This window comes from Macaca nemestrina, chromosome 16 (assembly GCF_043159975.1).
Source record: "Macaca nemestrina isolate mMacNem1 chromosome 16, mMacNem.hap1, whole genome shotgun sequence".
Classification (NCBI taxonomy): domain Eukaryota; kingdom Metazoa; phylum Chordata; class Mammalia; order Primates; family Cercopithecidae; genus Macaca; species Macaca nemestrina.
Window position 1 is genome coordinate 13,157,284 of NC_092140.1, and position 24,751 is coordinate 13,182,034.

A 24,751-nucleotide genomic window follows, 5' to 3' on the forward strand; every position below is an offset into this window, starting at 1 on the left:
TCTGTGTTTTGTGGGGTGTGGCCCAGGTGTCTGGGTCCACCATGCAATCGGGGCTTGAGCCTGAGTGCTCAGGTGTGTTAGGGTGGATGTGACTTCTGTGGGGTGTCCCCAGGTGTGTGAAGCTGGTTGCGCTGTGTCTGCGGCGGGGCGTCTCCGGCGGGCATCGGCCTGGGTGGGTCTGGCTCTTAGGCGGTCAGTTGTGCGTGCGGCCAGGTGTGTGCGAGGGCCCAGCAGGGGCGGGCGGGCCTCGCGTCCCGCCTGCAGGGGGCGCCGCCGGGGGCGGCCTGGGAGCAGAGGCGCGGGCCCGGCCCTGCATTTCCGCCCCGGTCCGGCCCTCCCCGACACCCCGGCTGCCGGCAGGTGAGGCGCTGAGTGCGGGAGGGGGTCGGGGGAGCGTCCGCTCCGCCCCCCGCGCGAGGTGTCCTGAGCCCCGCGGGAACTCGAGGCGCCGCTCCCTGCGCGGCGTCTGGGCCGAGGCCGCAGCACCCGGCGTCCCCGGGGGTGAGGGAGGAAGCCTGGGGCGCCGCCGGCGAGGCCAGCCGGAGGGAGAGGACGGTGGACCCCGAAACGCGTCCTCCATTGCCTCGCGCGCGGGCCATGGGCGCGATTGCCAGAACGGGCGGAGGGCGGCCAAAGCCAGGAACCGCCTCACGCACGGACGCTGCTTCCTTGTAAAGGAAACGTGACCGCTCACACGCTGGCTTTCAGAGGACCTCGGCTGAACCAGGCTAACGCTTCTCAGAAATTGTTCTTAAAGATTTCCCGTTTGTAAGGAGACTGGAAGCAGCGAAAGAAATCTAAAAACGTCTCCTGGCACTTGTGAATTTCTGATCTAAGGTTTCTTTGGAGCCGTTAGTGAAAATTCTGAAATTTTGAAGAAATTTATTAACTTGATAATTAATTATGGTTATCATTGCTATTTTACTCCGTGGGCCAAGGAGAACGCCATAGGCTCAAAAGCCGACTTAAGTGTTTTTGGAACACAGCTTCTTAACTACACGCTTAGTTGATTCATATTGAAGTGATAAGAAAATGTACTAGATTTCTGGCCTTTTTTGTTGTTGTTTGGGATGGAGTCTTGCCCTGTCGCCCAGGCAGGAGTGCAGTGGCGCGCTCTCGGCTCACTGCAGCCTCTGCCTCCCGGGTTCAAGCGATTCTCCTGCCTCAGCCTCCCAAGTAGCTGGGATTACAGGCGCCTGCAACCACGCCCAGCTATTTTTGTGTTTTTAGTAGAGACGGGGTTTCACCATGTTGGCCAGGCTGGTCTCGAACTCCTGTCCTCGTGATCCGCCCGCCTTGGCCTCCCAAAGTGTTGGGATTACAGGCGTGAGCCACCGCACCCGGAATTTGTGGCCTTTTTTAAAAGCATGTGATTTATTTTGCTAAATGTCCCAGGAAAAATGATTAATGAAAAACTACAGGTGACCTATATAAAGTGTAGGTCTTCACACACGTACGTGTCCTTATGTACATTTACCTGTAAATGAAGACGACTTTTCCCTGGCCTCATTCAGTTTATCGAAATGCTCAGATGAGGAGCACCTGCAGTTTGCCCGTATTTTCCCAAAATGCCTTGTTTGCCTGCAACTATTCCCAGGAGAAGCCAGACTTTCCTCCGTAAGCAAACCACTGTGCTCTTGCAGAGATTTGTACTGTAAAAGCTGAGTTTGCAAAGTTAAATTAATTTCGAATTGGTGGATTTTTGTATGGAAATACTTTGGGCTAGTTGACTTTACTAACCAGGACCTACCTACTACTAGTCAGGAGAGGGTGGTGGTTTGTCGTTCTCTGGATAGTGGGTAGCCGTAAGTAGAACTGAAGAGGGATTTTAAAATGATCTATTCATTTTTCTCTTTACTAGTAAGATTTCCAATCTGTGTCCATTCTTGAAGTCATTGGGAGGCTTTGTACCCACCTGGAGCCAGGGCCCTTACCAGGGATTAGGGCACCGGCAGACTGGTGTGGAGGTGTAGTGCAGGCGTGCTTGAAGAGGGACAGGACCCAAGGAAGGGTGACAATAAGAAGACAAAAACACGAAATATTCGCAGCCCTCTTTAGAACATCCTCCATCTAGGCAAAATCTATTAGGAATTTTAAGAGGCTTCAATTAAACATTAGTGCTCAGTGTCCTGCTGAAGAGGAATTCATTCTTCAGTCGAAGCTCTATTGTCAGTAAAACTGCTCAGGATAAGGCAGCCGTGTTTAGGCTGTGAGGAGCTGCCCCTGGACTGCGGAGTTGCTCCGTAAAAGGCGTCTTGATACCCCCTCAAATGGATTTACAGAAAAGACTCAGCTGTTGGAAGTCTCTGGGATTGTATGGCATCATGAGGTAACAGACCTGGTAAATAGCTAGAACGTAGAGAAGAATGAAACCAGAGGCAGTGTGCTGTTGGAGCTGAGAGGTGAGTGCTCACTGGAGGGCCAGGAGAAGGTCACAGTTGGACAGACCTTAAGCAGAGAGTGGATTTTTATAGGCAGAAGAGTGGAAAGGGTGGCCGACACCATGAGCAAAAATAAGAAGCTGAAAATGACAGTGTGTTCAGAGAAAGGCAAACAGCTGGCGTGCTGAGCCTGGACTGCGCGTGAAGAGGGGTGGGGTGGGGGTGGGGGTGCTTGGAAAGCAAGGCTCTCTGGTGATAACCTCTACTTTTCAATCAAGGTTCTGATTTTTTTTTTTTTTTTTTTGGCTTGTTTATTGGGAAAATTTTAAGCAAACACGAAAGCATAGCAAAGTAGTAGAATGAATTTCCATATATCCATCAAATGGACTTCACAAGTCTCGTTTGGCCATATCCACTTCATCTTTTTTTTCTTTTTTTGGTTGTGGCTGAAGCAGTTTAAAGCAATTTATTCCAGACAACATAACATTTCACCCCTAAATTGTTCAGCATGCTTCTCCAGAGAAAGGGCATTTGCTTGTGTAACCATAATACAATTATCACCTCCTGATGAAATTGACAATAATTCCTTAATATTTTCTAAAACCTAGCCCATGATCAAATTTACCTGATCACCTCAAAAATTAACTTATTTTTACTGTTGGTTTGTTTGAATCCAAATCCAGACAAGAATTTGTTGACTATCTGTTATCTTTTTATTTTTTGAGACAGGATCCAGCTCTGTTGAGATCATGGCTCACTGTAACCTCAAACTCCTGGATTCAAGCCATCCTCCCACCTCAGCCTCCTGAGTAGTTGGGATTACAGGCATGTGCCACAACACCCAGCTAATTTTTTTTTTTTTTTCGTAGAGATAGGTATTGCCCAGGCTGGTTGGTTGTTCCCCTCACCCCCAATGGAGTCTCATTGACTCTTGTCACCCAGGCTGGAGTGCAGTGGCACAATCTTGGCTCACTGCAACCTCTGCCTTCTGGGTTCAAGCGATTGTCCTGCATCAGCCTCCCAAGTAGCTGGGATTACAGGTGTATGCCACCACGCCCAGCTACTTTTTTTGTATTTTTAGTAGAGACGGGGTTTCACCATGTTGGCCAGGCTGGTCTCGAACTCCTGAACTCAAGTGATCCACCTGCCTCGGCCTCCCAAAGTGCTGCGATTACAGACGTAAGCTACCATGCCCAGCTGTTGTCTCTTTCAGTCTAGGGCAGGGGTGGCAAATTTCTCTGTGAAGGGCCAGATACCAGCTCTTTCAGGCTTTGCAGGCCCTATGGTCTCTGCCGTAACTGCTCAGCTCTGCTATTGTCATGCAGAAGTAGCCAGGGGTGATAGTAAATGGATAAGCGTGGCTGTGTTCCAATAATACTTAATTTCCAAAACCTTTGTGTTTTAAAATCCACCCACAGGCTGGACTGACCCGCAGGCTGTGGTTTGTCATCCCAGGTCTAGAGCAGCCTTGGCGGGTTTCTTTAATGCCAATGACTGTTGATGTTGCTTGGTTGATTGCCTGTAGAGTGCCTCACGTTCTGGATCTGTTGGGCTGCTTTTAGTGGAGTATGGTTTGGCTTACTTCTCTATCCCCTATATTTCCTGTAAACTAGAAGTTAGAGCTAGAGGCTTAATTAGGTTCATGCTCGCCATTTTTGGCAAGTCTACTTCAGAAGTGGTTTGACTTTTTTAAAATCTAAATTTATCTGACTTTAAAGACTTGGAAACCCTCATCAAAGAAGCTCAACATTACCAAAATAGGAGCTCAGCATTACTAAAATCGGCTTTGCCTGATGGCTGAGAATACATTTTTTCTCTTTTTCTTTTTACTTTTCTTACTTGTGGGAGAGTATATAGAGCTGTTATTTCTCAGAGTTCTTTCTTGATTAATTTTTGTGGGTACCTAGTAGTAGGTGTATATGAGATACAATGTGTAATAACGCTCATTACAGGGTATATGAGATACAATGTGTAATAATCACATAAATAATCAGGGTAAATGTGGTATCCATCACTTCAAGCATTTATCTTTTGTGTTACAATCTAATGATACTCTTTTAGTTATTTTTAAATGTACAATTACATTATTACTGACTATAGTCACCCTATTGTGCTATCAAATACTAGATCTTATTCCTGCTTTCTATGTTTCTGTACCCATTAACCATCTCTACTTTCCCCCAACCCCCCACTACCCTTCCTAGCCTCTAGTAACCATCATTCTGATCTCTATCTCAGTGAATTCAATTGTTTTAATTTTTGGCTCCCACAAATGAGTAAGAACATGCAAAGTTTGTCTTTATGTGCCTACCTGGGTTATTTCACTTCACATAATGACCTCCAGCTCCACCATATTGTTGCAAATGACAGGATCTCCTTTTTAATGGCTGAATAGTACTCCATTACATATGTGTGCCACATTTTGTCAAGGAGGTCTTGAGAACTTTGAACCCTTTCTCTAGGTCACTGGAAGGTGCCTGTATTCAAGGCATTCTTTGGCCCCTCAAGCATGTGAACTACATTTTTGCACTGAACAAAAATATATTCCTTCCTTGGGCATATGCCCAGGGTCTCAGATTGCCTTCTAATGGGAGTTAGGTCATTTATGTTTGTTTTTAAGCCCCTTATTGCTTAAATGTTTAATTTTCTTCAGTTGACTTCCTCTTCTCTTACCTCCCAACAGGACCGAAAACTGGATATTTGGTCCCCGTGGACTTTCTGGTCACCCTATGAGGTAGATTTACTTTGTCTTGAGTCATGTGGAAGGACTCTGAAGTCACAAGTTTTTAAGACTCTCAGGCTTACTGTGGATCTGGATTCTAAGGCAACACTTCCTTGAAGAAACAAGCTTACAGGTGAGAACTCTTACTCTCTGTTCTAGAGTGTTCATTGCTCAAGTTCTAGAGCACCACAAGAAGTATGCTGACAAATAGTGTCAGTTGGAAGCCCTTGTCTCTTTGTCATTTAAGAATAGTGGTGGGGGGCCAGGTATGGTGGATCATACTGTAATTCCAGCAGTTTAGGAGGCTGAGGCGGGAGGATTGTTTGATCCCAGGAGACTGAGGCTGCAGTGAGCTGTGATTACACTGATTATGCCACTGTGCTCCAGCCTGGGCAACAGAGTGAGACCCTGTCTCAAAAAATTAAAGGAGGAGGGAAGGGAAGAATAGTAGAGAAACTGTATGTTCATTTCTGCATCTATTTTTCTTTGGGGTGTGTGGTCTTTTGACTTATAAGAATTATATATTGAGAATACGAATCTTTTGTCATATATACTATAACTATTTCCACCCTATTTTTTTTATACTTTGTGTAATACAATCTCTAGGCTTTGCAAAAAATTTTAATTTTATGTAGTTAAAATATTGATCTCCCCTTTACAGTGTCTTTGTTTTGTGTTTTGCTTAGAAAGACCTGCCCATTTTAAGGTTTCTTTTTAAAATTCATGTTGACACAGATAAATGAAAATGTAATGAGAGCTGGGAACATGTGATTCTGAAAAGACTATTGAAGGGGGAGTATTTCCAGACAATATAATACCAAACTAATGTTGGCATTAAGACTGGTCCTATGTTGCTAAGTGTTGAAGTTGGGCGATGAGTATTTGAGAGCTCCTTCTATCATTACCCTAGTTTTGTACATATTTTACTTTCCATAACAGAGTTTTTTTTAATTTCATTTTTATTTTTATTTTTTTACCAAGAATAGCAGGGGGAAATTGTATCTTTGTCCCATTCATTCATATTCAGCAGCTATTTATTAAGCTCTTCTGAACACTGGAGGGTATCATGTTAATAAATGAAAAAGGTATTGAAATTTGTTATGTGGGAGACAAATATTAGCATCATGGTTAAGGGCACCAACTTCTGTGTCAGACCGCCTGGCTTCTCGTCCTCCCATTGCCACTTACTAGCTGGGTGATTTTGGACTTTTTAATTAAAAAGATGTGCATAATAACAGCTGTCTGGAGGCTCTAGGGAGAATCTGTTTTCTTGCTTTTTGCAGCTGCTAGAGGCCACCTGCATTCCTTGGCTTATTGGCCCTTTCCTCATATTCCAAGCTAACAACATTGCCCTTTTCTGACCCTGCTTTTGTCATCACATCTGTCTGATCTGATCCAGGACAGGTTTTCCAGTTTTAAGGATTCCTCATTTGATTAGATTGGGCCCACTTGGATAATCCAGATTAATCTCTGCATTTCAAGGTCCTTACATCTGTGAAGTCCCTTTTGGCATAGGAGGTAACATATTCATAGGTTCCAGGGATTAGGATGTGAACACCTTTGGGTGGCCATTATTCTGCCAACCACAGATTTGAGGAGACAAAAGAAAGTGAATGTGACTGAGTCCTTGGCAGGGAGGAGATGGGACTGGAGAGGGAGCCAGGCAGAGAGGATTCAGTAGGTCATCATATGTTTTGAAGTTCCTCCCAACAGTAAGAGGAAGTTATGGTCAGATTTATTCCCTCAAATCTGGAATCAGCTGTTTCTCCAAGGAGCCCTAGTTAGCTGTTTTAAAGTGAAAAATGATACTTAAAGACCGTAATCTGGACCTAACAGGGTGCTCATTACTGTTGGATTGGCAGTTGTTTTTAAGCCATTTCAACAGACAGGGAAAACCATTGTTCAAGATAAAATATTTCATGAGTGCCTACTGGTAACATCCAAGTCTGTCTCTGGACTGCAGCGTTTTTGCTTAATGTCATAGAACTTATATCCATACCCCTTTCTTCCACTCCAGAAATCTCAGTTCACAGCAACCCAGTGTAATTGATGATTTGCTTTAGCCCTCACCCCACGGAGTCAGTGCCACAGGGGTGTGGGGATTGGGAGGAAGACCACGGAGGTAAAGTGTCATTTTTGTTACATCGTATCAAGCCTACATACCGTCTACAAGACTTCTCTCTTTTGCTGTTGACCTTGCTTACCTGACTGAAATAGTGATTGGCAGGTTTCTCCACTGTAAAGTCACACTTTCCCCCTCCCTTCATACTGTGCTCTGAAAGGAAGTCATAGTGAGCAGCCTGCACTTCTGGAGGGAGGAGTTATTTAGACTTCATCTCCTTAAGGGGAAAGTGTCTACATATGTTATTTGGAATTCTTCCGTGTAGGAGGTTTATCTGTTTTCTTGCATTTATTTACTCAGTCATTTATATCATTATGGACTCACAGACACTTATTTTATACTTTAGGTTCTAATCCAGTACTCCTTATTTTGTTCTCCAGTTGTTCCTGCTTTGGTCATTGGTAGCTTGTTCTGTCGTCTCTTGTGTCCCTTTGACTTGCCCCATCATTCTGGGCTGGTGGGTGTGTTTATTTTTGAGCACTTCCTTGCTTTCCGATATTGCTAGATGCCCTAGATTCTTCTTGTGTATTTCCTGCTCCAGTCTTAGGTTCAGCCATTTCTCGAGGGAACCCTGGTCCCGTCTGTTGGAGATGTTGTTGGAAACCACAAGCCGGATGCTGGTGTGCTTATTTAGACTGTGGTGGCATTGCTTTTAGGTCCTCTCAGCTGATGGAGCAAGGAAATGTCTGTGTGTACTGACCTGTGTGTATACACGTATCAGTAAATACTTCTGTATGGAACCAGCTGTTTCTGTGAGTCCACACTGGTGTCTCCAGCCCTAATCCTTTACCCCATGGATCACTCTTGCCTTTTCCCTGCTGTCTCTCACCTCCCACTCCAACAGTGAGAAACCTGGCTCCCATCGCCTGTGGCTCATTTGCCTACTTTTCAGTACATACGTGTGTATGACAGCATTGGAATTGCCATCTCGCCCTATGGGAACCACTGAATCAATGAGAGCCTGGTTTTTATTAATATATACAGTTCCTTTTGCCTTTAGTCTTCTAACTGTGGACTGGGCCAACAGGTGAAACAGTTTCTTTGGGCAGGCTGAATGAGATCCTGCTACCTTGAGAACATCTTACCAGTCAGATCTACAGGGTGCAGATTCCATGGCTTCCCCCTGGCAGTTCTTCCATCACTTGGCTATTTTACTCCGCCTGAGCCAAGGCAGGCTTTGCTATCCTGACTTGACACAGAAGAGTTCCTTAGTAACTGTATTCATTTGCTAGGACTTCCATAGCAAATTACCACAGACTGGGAAGCTTAAGACAACAAAAATGTATTCTCGGCTCACAGAATCCAAAACCAGAATTCCAGGTGCTGTCAAGGCTGCCCTCCCTCCAAAGGCTGTATGGAAAGTCCCTCCCTACATTTTTCAGCTTCTGGTGATTCCAGGTGTTCCCCGGCAAGTGGCCGCACAGCTCCCGGTTCTGCTCTGTCTTCACATGGCGCCTCCTTGGTGTCTGTCTTCTCTCCTGTCCCTCATAAGGATATCTGCCATGGGATTCGGGGCCCATGTAGGCTGCCCAGGATGATCTCATCTCAGCTTCCCTAATTAATCGCATGTGCAAAGTCCCTTTGCCCTGTGAGGTGCCGTAGTCAAAGGTTCCAGGGATTAGGGCATGGAGATGTTTGCGGGAGACCTTTGTTCTGTCAGTCTCACTTTGTGATGCTGCAGCCATCGCAGGATCAGAGCAGATCCCAAGGCATTTTTGGCAGAGTAAGACCAGGTGCCAATCCCCGAGGTGTGTTTCTGCTGCTCTTATACACCGAGGCAGTGCCATCAGGTCGAGACCCAGCAGGCCCCTCCTTCCTCAGCGCTGAAGGGAGGGGGCTTTGGGCTGACAGGAGACATAGGTTCCGTGCGTGAATTCCATCAGCAGAATGGTGCTCAGAACCTTCTTTGATTCACTCTGTAGGGGCAGAAAGGGGGTGATCCCTCTCTACCCAATCATAAGGGTCATGGCTGACACCCCTATGCCAAACATTAACAATAGAAAAGCAAAACACATGTTCAGTCATAGTTTTACATGACACAGGAGCTTTCAGAATGAAGACCAGAGACCCAGGGTGAACTCTCCAGATTTTGCTTAGATTTGAAGAAGCACAGACCGCCATGTGGAAATCCAATTGGAAAAAAGGGTGTGAGCCGATGGAAATAGACCGAGTGGGGAAGCCCAGCAAGGCCTGTCTCCAGGTTCTTCTTGGCCTCTCTGTTGTAGCATTTCTTCCTTCCAGGAATGGCGCAGGATCCTCTTGTCCAAGGTCTTTATGGCCAGCTGTTATACGGAAAGGCGTGGGGAAGGCTAGAGTAGTATTTTTAGGTTTTATGGCTAGCTTTGGGGAAAGGGGTTCTGGTTCCTGTCACCTGCATTGGGGAAGAGAAATTCTGGATCCTATAGTTTGCCTTGCGGAAGGATGAGAGGGGCAAGACACGCAGGAGAAAGTCGGAGAGACTGAGCTGCTGAGCCCCACAACTCCTAGGCCCTCCCCTCCCGACAGCTGCCGGCACTCCTGCCTCCACACCCTGGGGGTGGTTTTGCTGCAACTGCTCTTTTATTTGAATTTCATGTTATTTTGTCTTGCATAATTGTTTTTGGATACTAGCCTAAACACTGCTGGGCTGTGAGCTCTGATTGGGTAAGAAACATGCCTTCCTCATTCGGAGTCCGCCATCATGCCTTCCACATAGTGGGGACCCAGTAAGAAAGAACTCACTTCCAGTTAGTCGAGAGTGTTTTTACAGAGCTCATGTTCTGAGTCAGGCCAGAGTAAATTAGAGTAAGGAAGAGTATATGCGGGAATACTCCTCATATTAAGCTGTGTTCTTGTCCATTTTTCAAACGACCACATTTACTTTTCAAGCTTTTGAGTGTTAATTACCTCTTCCTGCTGTTGTCATCTGTACTTGGGAGTATGAAGAGGTAAGTTTAATGAAAATTAATATTTTTACGTCTCATGATGGTTTTATTAACTTACCAGCATTAAATGAGGTTTGAAAAGTGTTCTTTGAGCCATTATTGAAAATCATCGTAACTGCCTGCTTTGAATTACTCTTCCTTCCTTGATTTCGTGTTCTGCAAAGTTAGATCCAGATTATAAAAGCCTAAGAAAAACTTAGGAGATTAGTATATCTCATAAATGAACAAAGAATGGTTTGACGGCATTGCGGGGAACATTTACGAAGTCTAAGTCATGGTTAACATGGTAATTTTAGGAGGAATTGTGAACAGCGAGATCTTTTACAATAGAAGTCAAGTAGACTCACAGGTAAGCCAGCAGTACCAGGGTTCCGGGGCTTAAGATCAGCTGGGATATAACTGAATGTACTGACTGGGAGCTTGCCAGAAGCTCAGTTACCTGCCTCTCACTGGGTTTCTCCAGCCTCTGTGTCACTTTCCATCTGGGCTCTCTGGCAGATACCTTACACAAATGCGACACGTTCTGGTCTGTCGGGCTTCAGTGTAGTGGTGGCGTAAGTGGACGTTTTCATTACGTGGAATAAAAACAGTACTGGCAGAATATCTGTAACAGAGACATCTTCAACAAACTTGTGTCCAGGGAGGCGCCCTCCATTGGCAGTGTTTGGGATTAGAGCTGTAGAGGTGAAGGTGGCCGCTACTGTGGGAGGAAAAGAGGAGTGCACTTGGTGTTCGGACATTTCCCTGCGGACGTGCAGATGCCAGGATCTCCTTATCAAATGAATGGCTTTCAGAGTCAACTTTGTGGTCAGGGCTCTCAGAAAACATCCATTTCCCTTTCCTATCTTTCCCTTCTGATATTTTAGTTGTGCCTGAGTAAATAACGAACCCCTGGTGAAGAAAGGCAAGTGAAAATGTCATTCCCACCCTTTGTTCATAACAATTAGGTACAAATTGGCCTTGAACTTGGTTCCTGCAGTGATAGAGACACATCCCAGTTGATGAACCCTTCTTCCGTCCCTGCTGCCCTCCCTCCTTTCCTTCTCCCCTTCATCCCTCCCTACGGCCTTCCCTCCTTTCCTTCTCCCCTTCATCCCTCCCTACGGCCTTCCCTCCTTTCCTTCTCCCCTTCATCCCTCCCTACGGCCTTCCCTCCTTTCCTTCTCACATTCATTCCTCCCTACGGCCTTCCCTCCTTTCCTTCTCCCCTTCATCCCTCCCTACGGCCTTCCCTCCTTTCCTTCTCCCCTTCATCCCTCCCTACGGCCTTCCCTCCTTTCCTTCTCCCCTTCATCCCTCCCTATGGCCCTCCCTCCTTTCCTTCTCCCCTTCATCCTTCCCTACGGCCCTCCCTCCTTTCCTTCTCCCCTTCATCCTTCCCTACGGCCTTCCCTCCTTTCCTTCTCCCCTTCATCCCTCCCTGTGGCCCTCCCTCCTTTCCTTCTCCCCTTCTTCCCTCCCTCTGGCCTTCCCTCCTTTCCTTCTCCCCTTCTTCCCTCCCTCTGGCCTTCCCTCCTTTCCTTCTCCCCTTCATCCCTCCCTACGGCCTTCCCTCCTTTCCTTCTCCCCTTCTTCCCCCCTATGGCCTTCCCTCCATTCCTTCTCCCCTTCCTCTTTTTTTGTTTTCCCCTTTCCAGCATTTTACTGTGAACATTTCCAGACATACTCTACAGTAGAGTGTAGTAACCCTCATGTGCCACCCACCCGGGATCAGAGATCACTGCACCATACTGGCTTTGCCATGCTTGTTCTACGTGCCCTCCTCTCTTTGTGTTTTGGAGTTTTATTTGCTTGTTTCTAGAGAATTTTGAAGCAAATGCCAGAAATCATGTCGTTTCACTCCCAAATATTTTAGTATGAATTTTGAGGGTTTTTTATATAAATATAATTCTGTCCAACAGTGAAAAAAATACTTAATATCTTTTAATATTGTATCCCAATTTCCTTTTTTTTTTTTTTTTTTGAGATGGAGTCACCCTTGTCACCCAGGCTGGGGTGCAATAATCTTGGCTCACTGCAACCTCCGTCTCTTGGGTTCAAGCGATTCTCCTGCCTTCGCCTCCCAAGTAGCTGGGATTACAGGCACCCACCACAGGCCTGGCTAATTTTTGTATTTTTAGTAGAGACGGGGTTTCACCATGTTGGCCAGGCTGGTCTTGAACTGCTGACCTCAAGTGATCTGCCCGCCTTGGCCTCCCAAACTGCTGGGATTACAGGTGTGAGCCACTGTGCCCGGCCTATTTTTACAAAGCAAGGTCTTTGCAGTTGGTTTATTCAAGTCAGAATTTTTGTTGTTGTTGTTGTTGTTGTTGTTGTTGTTGAAACGGAGTCTCACTCTTGTTGCCCAGGCTGGAGTGCAATGGCACGATCTCGTCTCACTGCAACCTCCGCCTCCCAGGTTCAAGTGATTCTCCTGCCTCAGCCTCCTGAGTAGCTGGGATTACAGGCATGCACCACCATGCCCAGCTAATTTTGTATTTTTAGTAGAGGTGGGGTTTCTCCGTGTTGAGGCTGGTCTCGACCCCTGACCTCAGGTGATCTGCCTGGCTCGGCCTCCCAAAGTGCTGGGATTACAGGCGTAAGCCACCGTGCCCGGCTTCAAGTCAGAATTTTAAAATCCCATCTATTGTATTTGGTTTATGTATCTCTTGTCTCTTTTAAAAATAATTTTGTATGCCAGGCATTAATTTGATTCAGAGTGTTCTTATTCTTTTACCTTTCATTTTTAACTATTTTAGAGTAGTTGCATGATCTCATGCTTTCATTCATTATTATTAAGTTTATATACAGTAAAACCAACTTGTTTGCACAATGTGAATAGATTTAAAATGTGTGGATTCTTGTACTGACCATCACCAACGGTATACAGAGCAGTCCCATCACTGCTTTTGTAAATTCAAGCCTCACCTGTTAACTGCTATGGTTTAGGCTCTCAGCTGGTGGTAGTATTTAAGAAACACAGAGTGGAGATTCCTATCATCTACTTGGAAGAACGGTAGCATATAGGTTTTATTTTGTCACTTGAATCTCCCTGTTTTTCCTCTGAAAAGTTGCTGGAGGGTTCGACCTATTGACAGACCTTCCTTTCTAATATAGGAACTTCACAAATGAAGAACAGCTGACAAAGGAGACTGAGGACAGACGTCAGATGGGCTCTTGAGGTTGCTGTGGCTGAAGCCTCAGAGGCCAACTGCAGGGAAGATTTGGTTTCAAGTGTTAAAGAAATGGGATAGATTTCTTCCTCTTTTTTTTTTTTTACACACAAGTGTGATTTATGTATTATATGATATTCTGGAGGAAGCAGTTCTGTTAATTTCTTTTTATTATTTCAGCTTTTTTTTAGATACAGGAGGTACCTGTGCAGGTTTTCTACAGAGCATATTTTACCCAGGTAGTGAGCATAGTACTCAGTGGGTCGTTTTCAACCCCTGCCTCCCTTCCTTCTCCGATCTAGTATCTTCAGTGGCTCTTGCTCCCAGGTTTATGTCCATGTGTGCTTAGCATTTAGCTCCCACTTGTAAGTGAAAATGCGGTATTTGGTTTTCTTTCTTTTTTGAGATGGGGTCTTGCTCTGTTGCCCACACTGGAGTGCAGTGGTGTGATCTCAGCTCACTGCAACCTCTGCCTCCCAGGTTCAATTGATTCTCCTGCCTCAGCCTCCTGAGTAGCTAGGACTACAGGTGCATACCACCACGCCCAGCTAATTTTTGTATTTTTAGCAGAGACGGGGTTTCACCATGTCGGCCAGGCTGGTCTCAAACTCCTTACCTCAAATAATTCCACCCGCCTCAGCCTCCCAAAAAGTGCTGGGATTACAGGCATGAGCCACCACGCCCGGCCAGGTTTTCTCTTCCCTTGTTAATTCTGTTAAGCTTATGGCCTCCAGCTGCATCCATGATGCTGCGAAGGACATGATTTCTTTCTTTTTTATGGCTGTGTAGTGTTCCATGGAGTGTATGTGCCACATTTCCTTGTCCAATCCACTGCTGATGGGCACCTGTGTTGATTCCATGTCTTTGCTGTTGTGAATAGTACAGCAATGAACATATAAGTGCATGTGTCTTTTTGGTAGAATGATCTGTTTTCCTTTGGATATATACCCAGTAATGGGATAGATAGGTAGCTCAGTTTTAAGTTCTCTGAAAACTCCAAACTGCTTTCCACAGTAGCTGAACTAATTGACATTTCCACAAACAGTGTATAATCATTCCCTTTTCTCCACAGTCTTGCCAGCATCTTTTTTTTTCTTGACTTTTTGATAATGCCATCCTGACAGGTGTGAGATGGTATCTCTGTGGTTTTGATTTTCATTTCTCTGACTAGTGAAGATGAGCTTTTTTTGGTATGTTTGTTGGCCACTTGTATGTCTTCTTTTCAGAAGTGTCTGTTCATGTCCTTTGCCCATTTTTAATGGGTTTATTTGTTTTTTGCTTGTTGATCCTGTGGTCGAGTCGTTTTTGGTTTAAAACTAACATATTAGGCCAAGTGCAGTGGCCCTCACCTGTAATCCTAGCATTTTAGGAGGCTGAGGCGTGTGGATTGCTTGAGCCCAGGAGTTTGAGACCAGCCTGGGAAACATAATGAGACCCCATCTCTCAAAACAAACAAATAAAAATCCTAACGTATTAATTGACCATTACATCTGTTGGGATTGGAATAAATCAGAAATAGTAAAGGATTAGTAGGGATGTTATGTCCATTGGACTCAAGTCTTTGTTTTGTTTAAAAAGTTATATATGGGTCTCTTTCAAACTTCTGGCTTACTGAGATTGTTTCAATGAAGTCACGTATATGCACATACATTTCATGGGATGGGGGAAGGGGTAATGGAAGAGTATTGGGCCTTTAGTCCAGGGTGTTTAGAATACCAGACTAATACACCTGCTGCCCCCTGGTGGCAGTGTAGTAAACAGTGAAGTTCAAAAGTAAGGACTTGTGGAGAGCTAAGTCCAGTGGACTGTGGGTGTCGAGGATTGTAGAGGAAACTGGGAGATGCCGCTTCTCTCCCACTCTTCTTGTGATTGCTACCTATATGGTCTTAGAAAAATCATTTAGTTTGACTGAAGTGTAGATTTCATGTTCTTCAACTTTAAAATGTACTTTCTAAACTTTTTCCAGCATTAATACCCTGTTCTTCTCCAAGGGTATTAATAAAAGATGCCATTGTATAGCAAGAGATGTCAAGTTCAGTTTTTTCCTTTAGCAGCTGTATCCTAAGAAACCCCAGATATTTATTCAGGAAAGCAAGTTCTAGGGTACACCCTGAAGCTGGATACAGATTCAGCTCTGGGCAGCAAAATGCATAAACCTACCTGCAGCACAGTTCATCATTAATCATTATGAGGACTCTGCGTTCTTATGAAAAGCTTATATCATCTAAAAAACGTTTTTTTCCGAGACGGGCGGATCATGAGGTCAGAAGATCGAGACCATCCTGGCGAACACAGTGAAACCCCATCTCTACTAAAAAATACAAAAAATTAGCCAGGAGGAGGTGGCGGGCGCCTGTAGTCCCAGCTACTCGGGAGGCTGAGGCAGGAGAATGGCGTAAAACCCGGGAGACGGAGCTTGCAGTGAGCCGAGATCCGGCCACTGCACTCCAGCCTGGGCGCCAGAGCGAGACTCCGTCTCAAAAAAAAAAAACCAAATACGTTTTTTTATCCTGGTGTGGTGGTGCATGCCTGTAGTCCCAGCTACTCAGGAGGCTGAGGCAGGAGGATCCCTTGAAGCAAGGAGTTTGAGGCCACAGTGCACTATGATCACACCTGTTAATAGCCACTGCACTCCAGCCTGGGTAACATAGCAAGACCCTGCCTACAAAAGTAAATAACTGTTTTAAACATTAACACATACATTTTACCATCTTAACCATTTTTAAGTATACAGTTCAGTAGTATTAAGTATATTCACATTGTTATGCAACCAACCTCCAGAACATTTTCATCTTGCACAACTGAAATTCTATATCCATTAAACAACTCCCCATTTTCCCCGTCCCCCATCTCCTGGTAATCACCATTCTGTTGCCTATCTTTATGAATTTGACTACTCTAGGTATGTCATAAAAGTGGACTCTTAAAGTATTTGTCTTTTTGTGGACTGGCTTATTTTGCTTTGCATAATGTTCTCAAGGCTCATCCATGTTGTAGGATGGGTCAGAATTTCCTTTTAGCCTTTTCAAGGCTCTGTAATATTCCATTTTGTGTATATGCCACATTTTCTTTATCCCTTCCTCTGTCAGTGGACACTTGGCTTGCGTCCACCCCTTGGCTGTTGTGAATACTGATGCTGGGAGCGTGCATGTGCTATGTCATTTTTAGTGTACTGTGCTGACTAATGCAGAGAAGGGCTTATACAGGTTTTTCCTGCACATAAAAGGTTAAATTTCATAATAAAGAACACCAGTCAACCATACCAGATAACTAGTATATGGCTTTTTGTATGTTTGAGTGAGTTAAAAAAGGATAACATTTATTGGATACAAGATATATACCAGGCATTATTATATATGTGATATATTCTATTTAGTCTTTATAATTCTGTGATTTATCCTTCACTCAGAGGGACTAAGAGTTATTGAAATCATGTGTGTGCCAGAATGTGTATATACATACATTATCTCCATACCTCAGTGTTTGAGGTGGGCATTATTATTCTGATTTGTTGGGAGTTGGAACTGAGGTTCAGAGAGATGAAACACCCTGAACAAGGTCACACAGCTAAAAGATGGCAGGGTTTTACCTGACTTTGAAATGAAGTACATCTAGTTCTAAAGTGTGTCCCCTGGGCTGGGTGTGGTGGCTCATGCCTATAATCCTAGCACTTTGGGAGGCTGAAGTGGCAGGATCGCTTGAGGCTAGAAGCTTGAAACCAGCCTGGCCAAATGAGACCCCGTCTCTACAAAAATTAAAATTAAAAAAAGAAAATGTGTTCTCTGCCCACACCACACTTTCTTCTGCTGCACAGCATATACATCTGTGTTCTGAAGGATATTAGAGTGATATCAAAGAATGGCACTTCTATATTGTCACTAGAAAAACTGTAATATCTTTGCATTAAATATGGTCTTTTCAATTTTCCTTGCAAAGACACAGCATCATTTTGGATGAGTTCATCTGAAATGTATTGCCAAGGCTTGCCTGCTGGGGGATTTTGCAAAATAAATCTCCCTACTTACAAAAGGGTGCTTCTCACGTGCTAGTTCCCATGTTACCCTCCTTGACACTGTTATCTTCCCTTTTTTCCCTTCTTTCCTTTGGATTGGCAGAGAGCTAGGACTGTTGTCACTGCTCTCTTCATCCCCATCTCTTTAATGCCATGGTGTTTTGGGCTGGAGCTTTGATCTGTTCTGGCACCGTGTTTTCACACAGCTCAAGGGCTATAAACTGTCCTCATAGGGGGTCGTTTTCTTGGAGACTCAGCAATCTCTCAGGGAGGCCAATTGCAACATTTTCTCACATATGGAATTACTAGATGAACAAATAAGTTGTGATACATCATCTGAGCAGGCATTTAAGCCTAAGATTCCACATTTTTGGGTAACCTTATAGCAGCACCCCACTCTCTGCAGTAAAAATTTACTGTATTTTAGTCTATTCTCATATTGCTAATAAAGACATACCTGAGACTGGGTAATTTATAAAGGAAAGAGATTTAATTGACTCATGTTCAGCATGGATGAGGAGGCTTCAGGAAACTTATAATCATGGTGGAAGGGGACATTGCTTGGGATTTTTTAAACTTAGAGGATGGGTAAGGACCCAGACTGTTCCAGAGATTAATTTGAGGTCTGATATAATTTGGCTGTGTCCCCACCCAAATCTCATCTTGAATTGTAGTTCCCATAATCCCCACGTGTCGTGGGAGGGCAGGTGGAGATAACTGAATCATGGCAGCAGTTCCCCCCATCCTGTTCTTGTGATAGTGAATGAGTTCTCATGAGATCTGCTGGTTTTATAAGGGGCTTCCCCCTTCACTGGGCACTCATTTTCCTTGATGTCATCATGTGAAGAAGGACATGCTTGCTTCCCGTTCCACCATGATTATAAGTTTCCTGAGGCCTTCTCAGCCATGCTGAATATAAGTCAATTAAACCTCTTTCTTTTATAAATTACCTAGTCTCAGGTATGTCTTTATTAGCATTATGAGAATGGACTAATACAGTAAATTTGTACCACAGAGAGTGGGGTGCTACTATAAGGATACCCAAAAATGTGGAAACAACTTTGGAACTGGGTACAGGCAGAGGTTGGAGCAATTTGGAGGGCTCAGAAGAAGACAGGAAAATGTGGGAAAGTTTGGAACTTCCTAGAGACTTGGAGGGCTCAGAAGACGGGAAGGATGTGGGAAAGTGTGGAACTTCCTAGAGACTTGTTCAGTGACTTTGTCCAAAATGCCGACAGCAACATGGACAATAAAGTCCAGGCTGAGGTGGTCTCAGATGGAAATGAGGAACTTGTTAGGAACTGGAGCAAAAGTGACTCTTGTTATACTTTAGAAAGAGACTAGTGGCATTTTGCCTCTGCCCTAGAGATCTGTGGAACTTTGAACTTGAGAGAGGTGATTTAGGGTATCTGGTGGTAGAAGTTTCTACGTGGCAAAGCATTCCAGAGGAAGCAGACCATAAGAGTTTGGAAAATATGCAGCCTGACAATGTGATAGAAAAGAAAAACCTATTTTCTGGGGAGAAATTCAAGCCCACTGCAGAAATTTGCATAAGTAACAAAGAGCCAAATGTTAATCACCAAGACAGTAGGGAAAATGTCTCCAGAGCATATCAGAGACATTCTCAGCAGCCCCTCCCACCACAGGCCTGAAGGCCTAGGTGGGAAAAATGCTTTTGTGGGCTGGGCCCAGGGCCCACCTGCGCTGTGCAGCCTCGGGACATGGTGCCCTGCCTCCTAGTTGCTTCAACTCCAGCTGTGGCTAAAGGGGCCAACGTAAAGGGCAGTCCATTGCCTCAGAGAGTACAAGCCCCAAGCTTTGGCAGCTTACATGTGGTGTTGGGCCTGTGAGTACATAGTGGTCAAGAATTGAGGTTTGGGAACCTCTGCCTAGATTTCAGAGGATGTATGGAGGCACCTGGATGTCCAGGCAGAACTTTGCTGCAGGGGCAGAGCCCTCATAGAGAACCTCTGCTAGAGCAGTGCAGAAGGGAAATTTGGGGTTGGAGCCCCCACATGGAGTCCCCACTGGGGCACTGCCTAGTAGAGCTGTGGCAAGAGAGTCTTTCAGACTCCAGAATGGTGGAACCAGCAATGGCTTGCACTGTGCACCTGGAAAAGCAGCAGACACTCAATGCCAGTCTGTGAAGGCAGCTGGGAGGGAGGCTGTACCCTGCAAGGCACAGGGGCGGAGCTGCCCAAGGCCATGAGAGCCCACCTCTTGCATCAGCATGCCCTGGATGTGAGACATGGAGTCAAAGGAGATCATTTTGGAACTTCAAGATTTAATGATTGCCCTATTGGATTTCAGACTTGAATGGAGTCTGTAGCCCCTTTGTTTTGGCCAATTTCTCCCTTTCAGAATGGGTTTATTTATCCAATGGCTGTACCTTCATTGTATGTAAGAAGCAACTAACTTGATTTTTATTTTGTGGGCTCATGGGCAGAGGGGACTTGCTTTGTGTCAGATGACGACTTTGGACTTCACTTTTGAGTTAAAGCTGGAATGAGTTAAGACCGAGGAACTGTTGGGAGGGCATGATTGTGTTTTGAATTGTGAAGACAAGATTTGGGAGGGGCCAAGGGTGGGATGATATGGTTTGGTTGTGTCCCCACACACATCTCATCTTGAATTGTAGTTCCCATAATCCTAATGTGTCAAGGAAGGCACCTGGTGGAGATAATTGAATCATGGGGGACGGTTTCCCCATCCTGTTCTTATGATAGTGAGCTCTCACGAAATCTGATGGTTTTATAAGGGGCTTGCCCCTTCACTGGGCACTCATTCTTCTCCTTGATGCCACTGCCTTGTGAAGAAGGACATGTTTGCTTCCCCTTCTGCCATGATTGTAAGTGTCCTGAGGCCTCATCAGCTATGCTGAACGTGAGTCAGTTGAACCTTTCTTTTATAAATTACTCAGTCTTGGGTATGTCTTCGTTAGCACCATGAGAACAGACTAATACAAGGTCTTCAGTAAACCCTGACAGCAGGATGTTGGCCAATAAATATAAAAAGTGGGATTGGTAGAAATTGCTGATTGCAACCAAATATCCATTTTCTTCTTTCTTAATTACTGGTACTGTTTTATTCAGTGACCCATGTGCCTAATTATGGTGAATGAGAGGTAAGCAGAAATGCGTGAGGCTTCCAGGGAGGTTTTAAAAAGGAACCTGATTCAGTTGGAAGTAAGGCCCTGGGATTCTCCACCTGCCCTGCCTCATGCCACCACTTTTGAATGACATTATGCTAGAGCTCCACTAGCCTTTTTCTCTTGTGAGGGGAGATGGTAGTACCTGAGATTAGAAATTAGTTAACACATAAAGGGATCAGTCAGATATGTAATTGCATTCAGGCTAGTGGGAGCCAGGTTTCCCAGTGTCAAAGAAGAGAGTTATAAATACAGAAATGCAGAAAACTGGAATAAATCCTGTGATATGCTTTGGGTTGTGTTTGTGTGAATTCATGATTTTCAGTAAGTGTAGACAGATACAGAAGTGAACATAGATGTAAAGGTGTAAAGAAGTGAATGTAAGTGTGCATGTGTGTATGTTTGTATGTGGATATAGGCATATATTCTGCTGGCGGGGGGGTTGCAGACAGATGCAGCCCAATGACAGCACACCCCGCACCCCGATCTTGGCATCTAAATACCATTTTCTACAAGAGAACAAGAGCTCCTTGGAGAGAGGGCTGATGCCAGGGCTGGGACAGGGAAAGTCTAATATGAGCCTGGAACGTCTTGAACCAGAAAGCAACGGAAGAATGAGGAAGATAGACCAAGGGGACAGAGAAGCTTGCTGGAATTCACCCCATCTGTCCAAAAGGGGACAATGTAAGCATCAAAAGAAATAATGATAGCATTGGATATAATAGGAAACCATAAGTCCATACAGATACAAATAATGAACAAGTGGCAGGTCTGATGGTGAATGAGATGTTGCGTGGTTTCAAAATCCCTCTTCATGAAATACTTACCAACTATAAAGGGCAAAAGAGCAACTTATCTGTGGAGAAGCCTGGCAGTCACCACCTTAGGTGATTGGAGTGAATGTCATCAATAATGGAGCAAGTTGAAATCGTGAGGTGTCTGATAGGCAGTGAGAAGAACATAGCATCATTTCTGAAAGATTCCTGCTCCGGCTACACCATCTAAATCTAATCAGGAGACAGCATCAACAAAACCAAACTGAGGGACATTCAACCAAATCAATGGCCTGCAATCTTTAAAAGATCGTGAATGCCAAAGACGGGCAGGAATTATTTCTTGGATGGAAGGAGGCTAAAGGACATAGCTACATACAATTCGGATTGTGCACTGAGCCCTTTTGCTGTAAAGTACATTATCAGGACAGTTTAAAAAGTTCAAACGGTCTGCGAGAAGGTAGTAAACCTAGTCACAAATGCTGATGCCCTGATGTCACACATGTAGTGTGGTGAGATCAGCTGTCCTTGTGGGAAACAGACATGACCATGTTCAGGGATGAAGGGCATCAGGTTGGCAACTAACCAGTGGTTTACTCTCTGAGCAGACACTTCTTAGATACCCACCACACCCAGGTACCAGGGCTGAGAGCCGAGGAGCATGAGTTGCTGGTGCCCGGGCCGGCAGTGATCTGGCAAAGGAGACCTCAGCAGCCGCAAGGCCAGGGGCAAAGGGCTGCGGTGTCCCAGGGTCAGCTCTGCCTCTAGGGCTTAGGGTCAGAGGCATGCTACCAGGATGATGGTGTTTGAAGTAACCTGGAAGCACAAGGAGGATTTTGCCAGGCAGAGTGCTGAGGAATGAAGAGTGAGGGGCCTGAAAGGCAGTAGCAACCTAGAAAACAAAGAAAGTACCACAGGCAGTGTGAGGCGTGGCTGAGCGGCAACTGGCCTTTGTGAGCAGGTGAAGACATTTGGATTGGCTCTCTGAAATTATCCACTGCTGAGGAACAAATCACCCCCAAAATTAGTGACTGAAAACAACAAAAATGATCCCACAGTTTCTGTGGCTCAGGATCTAATAGTGGCTTAGCTGTGTGATTCTGACTTGGGTCTGTCACAGGCTGCACTCAGGTGCTGGCTGCACTGTGGCCTTCTCCAGGCTTGACTTGGGGAGGCCCCGAGCTCACTTACCTGACAGCTGGCATGCCTTGGTCCTTTCTGGCTGTTGGTGGAGACCTCGCTGCTGCTCTACGTGGCATCTCCATGGAGATGCTCATAGCATGGCAGCTGCTTCCTTCACAGTGGGGGATCTGAGAGCAAAGGAGAGCCCCCAGGACAGAAGCCGCAGTCTTTTTATAACTGAATCCCATCACTTCCTCTGGATTGTGTTTGTTGGCAGTTAATCACTAAACCCATGCTCAGCGGGGCAGGAGTCACACAGGGACAGGGATGCCAGGCACAGGCTTGGTGGGTGCCATGTGAGAGTCTGCTTGCCACACAGAAGTCCCCACAGCTGGACAGGCAGGGGCACGACCGGGCATGCATCTTGGAGATACCACTCCAGCTTTGAGGGGGAGCAGCAGTGAAACGATTTGGGAGAGGATCACACAGGATAGAACTGCGTGGGGAAGAAGAAAGGGGCATCCTCATCAGTGTAAAACACTGCTCAAGCAGTTGGGAAGGGAAGGGGGGTTAACCTGAGTGGTTAGAAACCAGCTTCTGCAGAGAGGCTTTTGCAGGAACTCTTTGCTGTGAAAGCTACAAGGCAGCGACCTCGTTTCAAACACCTGGTGTCACCAGCATCACGTTTTAAAGTTGTGAAATATCAGGGCTGTTATTTTTTTAGTTGTCTCATAAGCACTACTTTGCCTTGACTGTCAGATGTCAAATGTGCAAATGAAAGCTGTTTACGTTGTCAGGTAGGTTGACTGGACCAGGCTTTAAAATACCAATTCATCCCTTTTGAGAGGTGACACTCTGATCTTTCAGCATGATGGTTAAAGGATTGTGTCTTTCCTTTTGAAATCTCCCAGTTTTTTGAAGTCTGATCTGAGCAAAAATTATTTTAAAGAATGAAGTTTTCCCTGAGATTTTTGATTTTTGATTTCACCAAGCCAATCTAAACAAGATGAGCTGTGAATTCTGGGGGCAGAGCCACATATGCAGTGGGAAGAAGGTCAAAGATTGGGAAGGGGAAGGCAGCCATCCCCTGTGAAATACTACAGAGAGAGCATTCCAGGTCTGCATCACAACAGGCTTTTCCTTGCATCATTGTGCTTGAAGTTAAAAACAAACATCACAACCACCCTTTAAACCTGTATGTTCCTTGGGAATAACCGCAGTCTGAAGTGTGGTTAAAATGCTGCTTCTGGAAGGGTGACCTGGGCCTCGGGCTTCCCTCCCTCATGAAGGCCTGGCTTCTGCTGGATTCAGGCCAACCCTCCCCACCCGCCACCCTGGGCATGGAGCACTCAGAGCCGGGTACTACATGATGCTGGTGACACCAGGTGTTGAAAGTAAAAAATGGAATGTATTCCACGCTTTTCAAATGGCCATTCCTGTGGCTTAGTATTTATACTTCGGTCAACCTTGAATCATGAGAGTAAAAACATAATGCTCTTAGAAAATGTGTCCTCCACGTTATTTAGGCAACAGTCTCGTAGTTACATAGAATGATGGGGAAATTTAAAGGTGAATATGTACTAAACTTGGAAGGGCTACCTGTTAGTTATTCTAAGGCTTTTTGTATTATCTTCATTTTTATGTATTTTGTTTTGCTTTTTGTATAACTTGGATAATTTTTTTTAAAAAGATATGTTTATACAAATCTTCAATCTTTAATACTTGGAAAATTAGCTTTTCTGGTTCATTGAACTTGCCATGTAGGTGAAGGTTGAATGTAAGTCTTTTTTAGGAAAACCTGTGAAAATGAAGGAGTGTCCCTTCTCTGTTTTTATGGTATACAGAGCATCATGAATCCTCTTTAATCTAAAAGTTAATAGTTCGAGAACGTCACTGTAAAACAGAAAGACCTTCCCACAATCAATGATTTTTCCAAAGGGTAATTACCAGAATCACCTGGAGACCTTTGAAAAATACTGTATTTTATTTGAAATGCCCCCAACTCCTAAATTACTAAATCCAACTCTCTTGCGAGGGGCCTAGAAAATCAGTGTTGAAGCTTCACATGCATTTTGGGAACTCAGCAGGCTTGGGGAGCCCCAGCCACAGGTCCAACCGAGGGTGGCCACAGGCACCCAGCCTGCTTCCCTCTGGGAGGAGGGAAGAACTGGGAGAGGCTTCCCTCCACCCAGTCCCTGTCTTTTGGTTTGCAGTAGCCCACAGGCCCCCAGAGGGTCCAAATCCCTGTTCCCTGCACACGTCTGGGCTCATGCTCCTTGCCTGGAAGGCACCCCACCTCCTCCTCTCCCCTCTTTCTAGCATGGTTTTTACCATCCTCCCCAGCAGGGGCAGTGCCCAGCCCTGTCGGGGGCTGCATCCAAGTCACCCACAAGCA

The 24,751-nt window shown here is 45.2% G+C and overlaps 1 protein-coding gene across 4 annotated transcripts in view; it reads left to right on the forward strand.

Moving 5' to 3' along the window:
- Positions 1–273: 273 nt before the first annotated feature.
- LOC105477942 (gamma-glutamylamine cyclotransferase) overlaps positions 274–24,751 on the forward strand; it is a 56,214-nt gene continuing 31,736 nt past the window's right edge. For 2 of the 4 annotated variants that reach the window (XM_011734823.2, XM_071081076.1), the window contains exons 1-2: positions 372–2,402; positions 5,065–5,236. The gene's annotated coding sequence lies outside the window, so the exon portion shown is untranslated. The other 2 variants (XM_011734854.2, XM_011734834.2) reach the window with 2 other exon arrangements.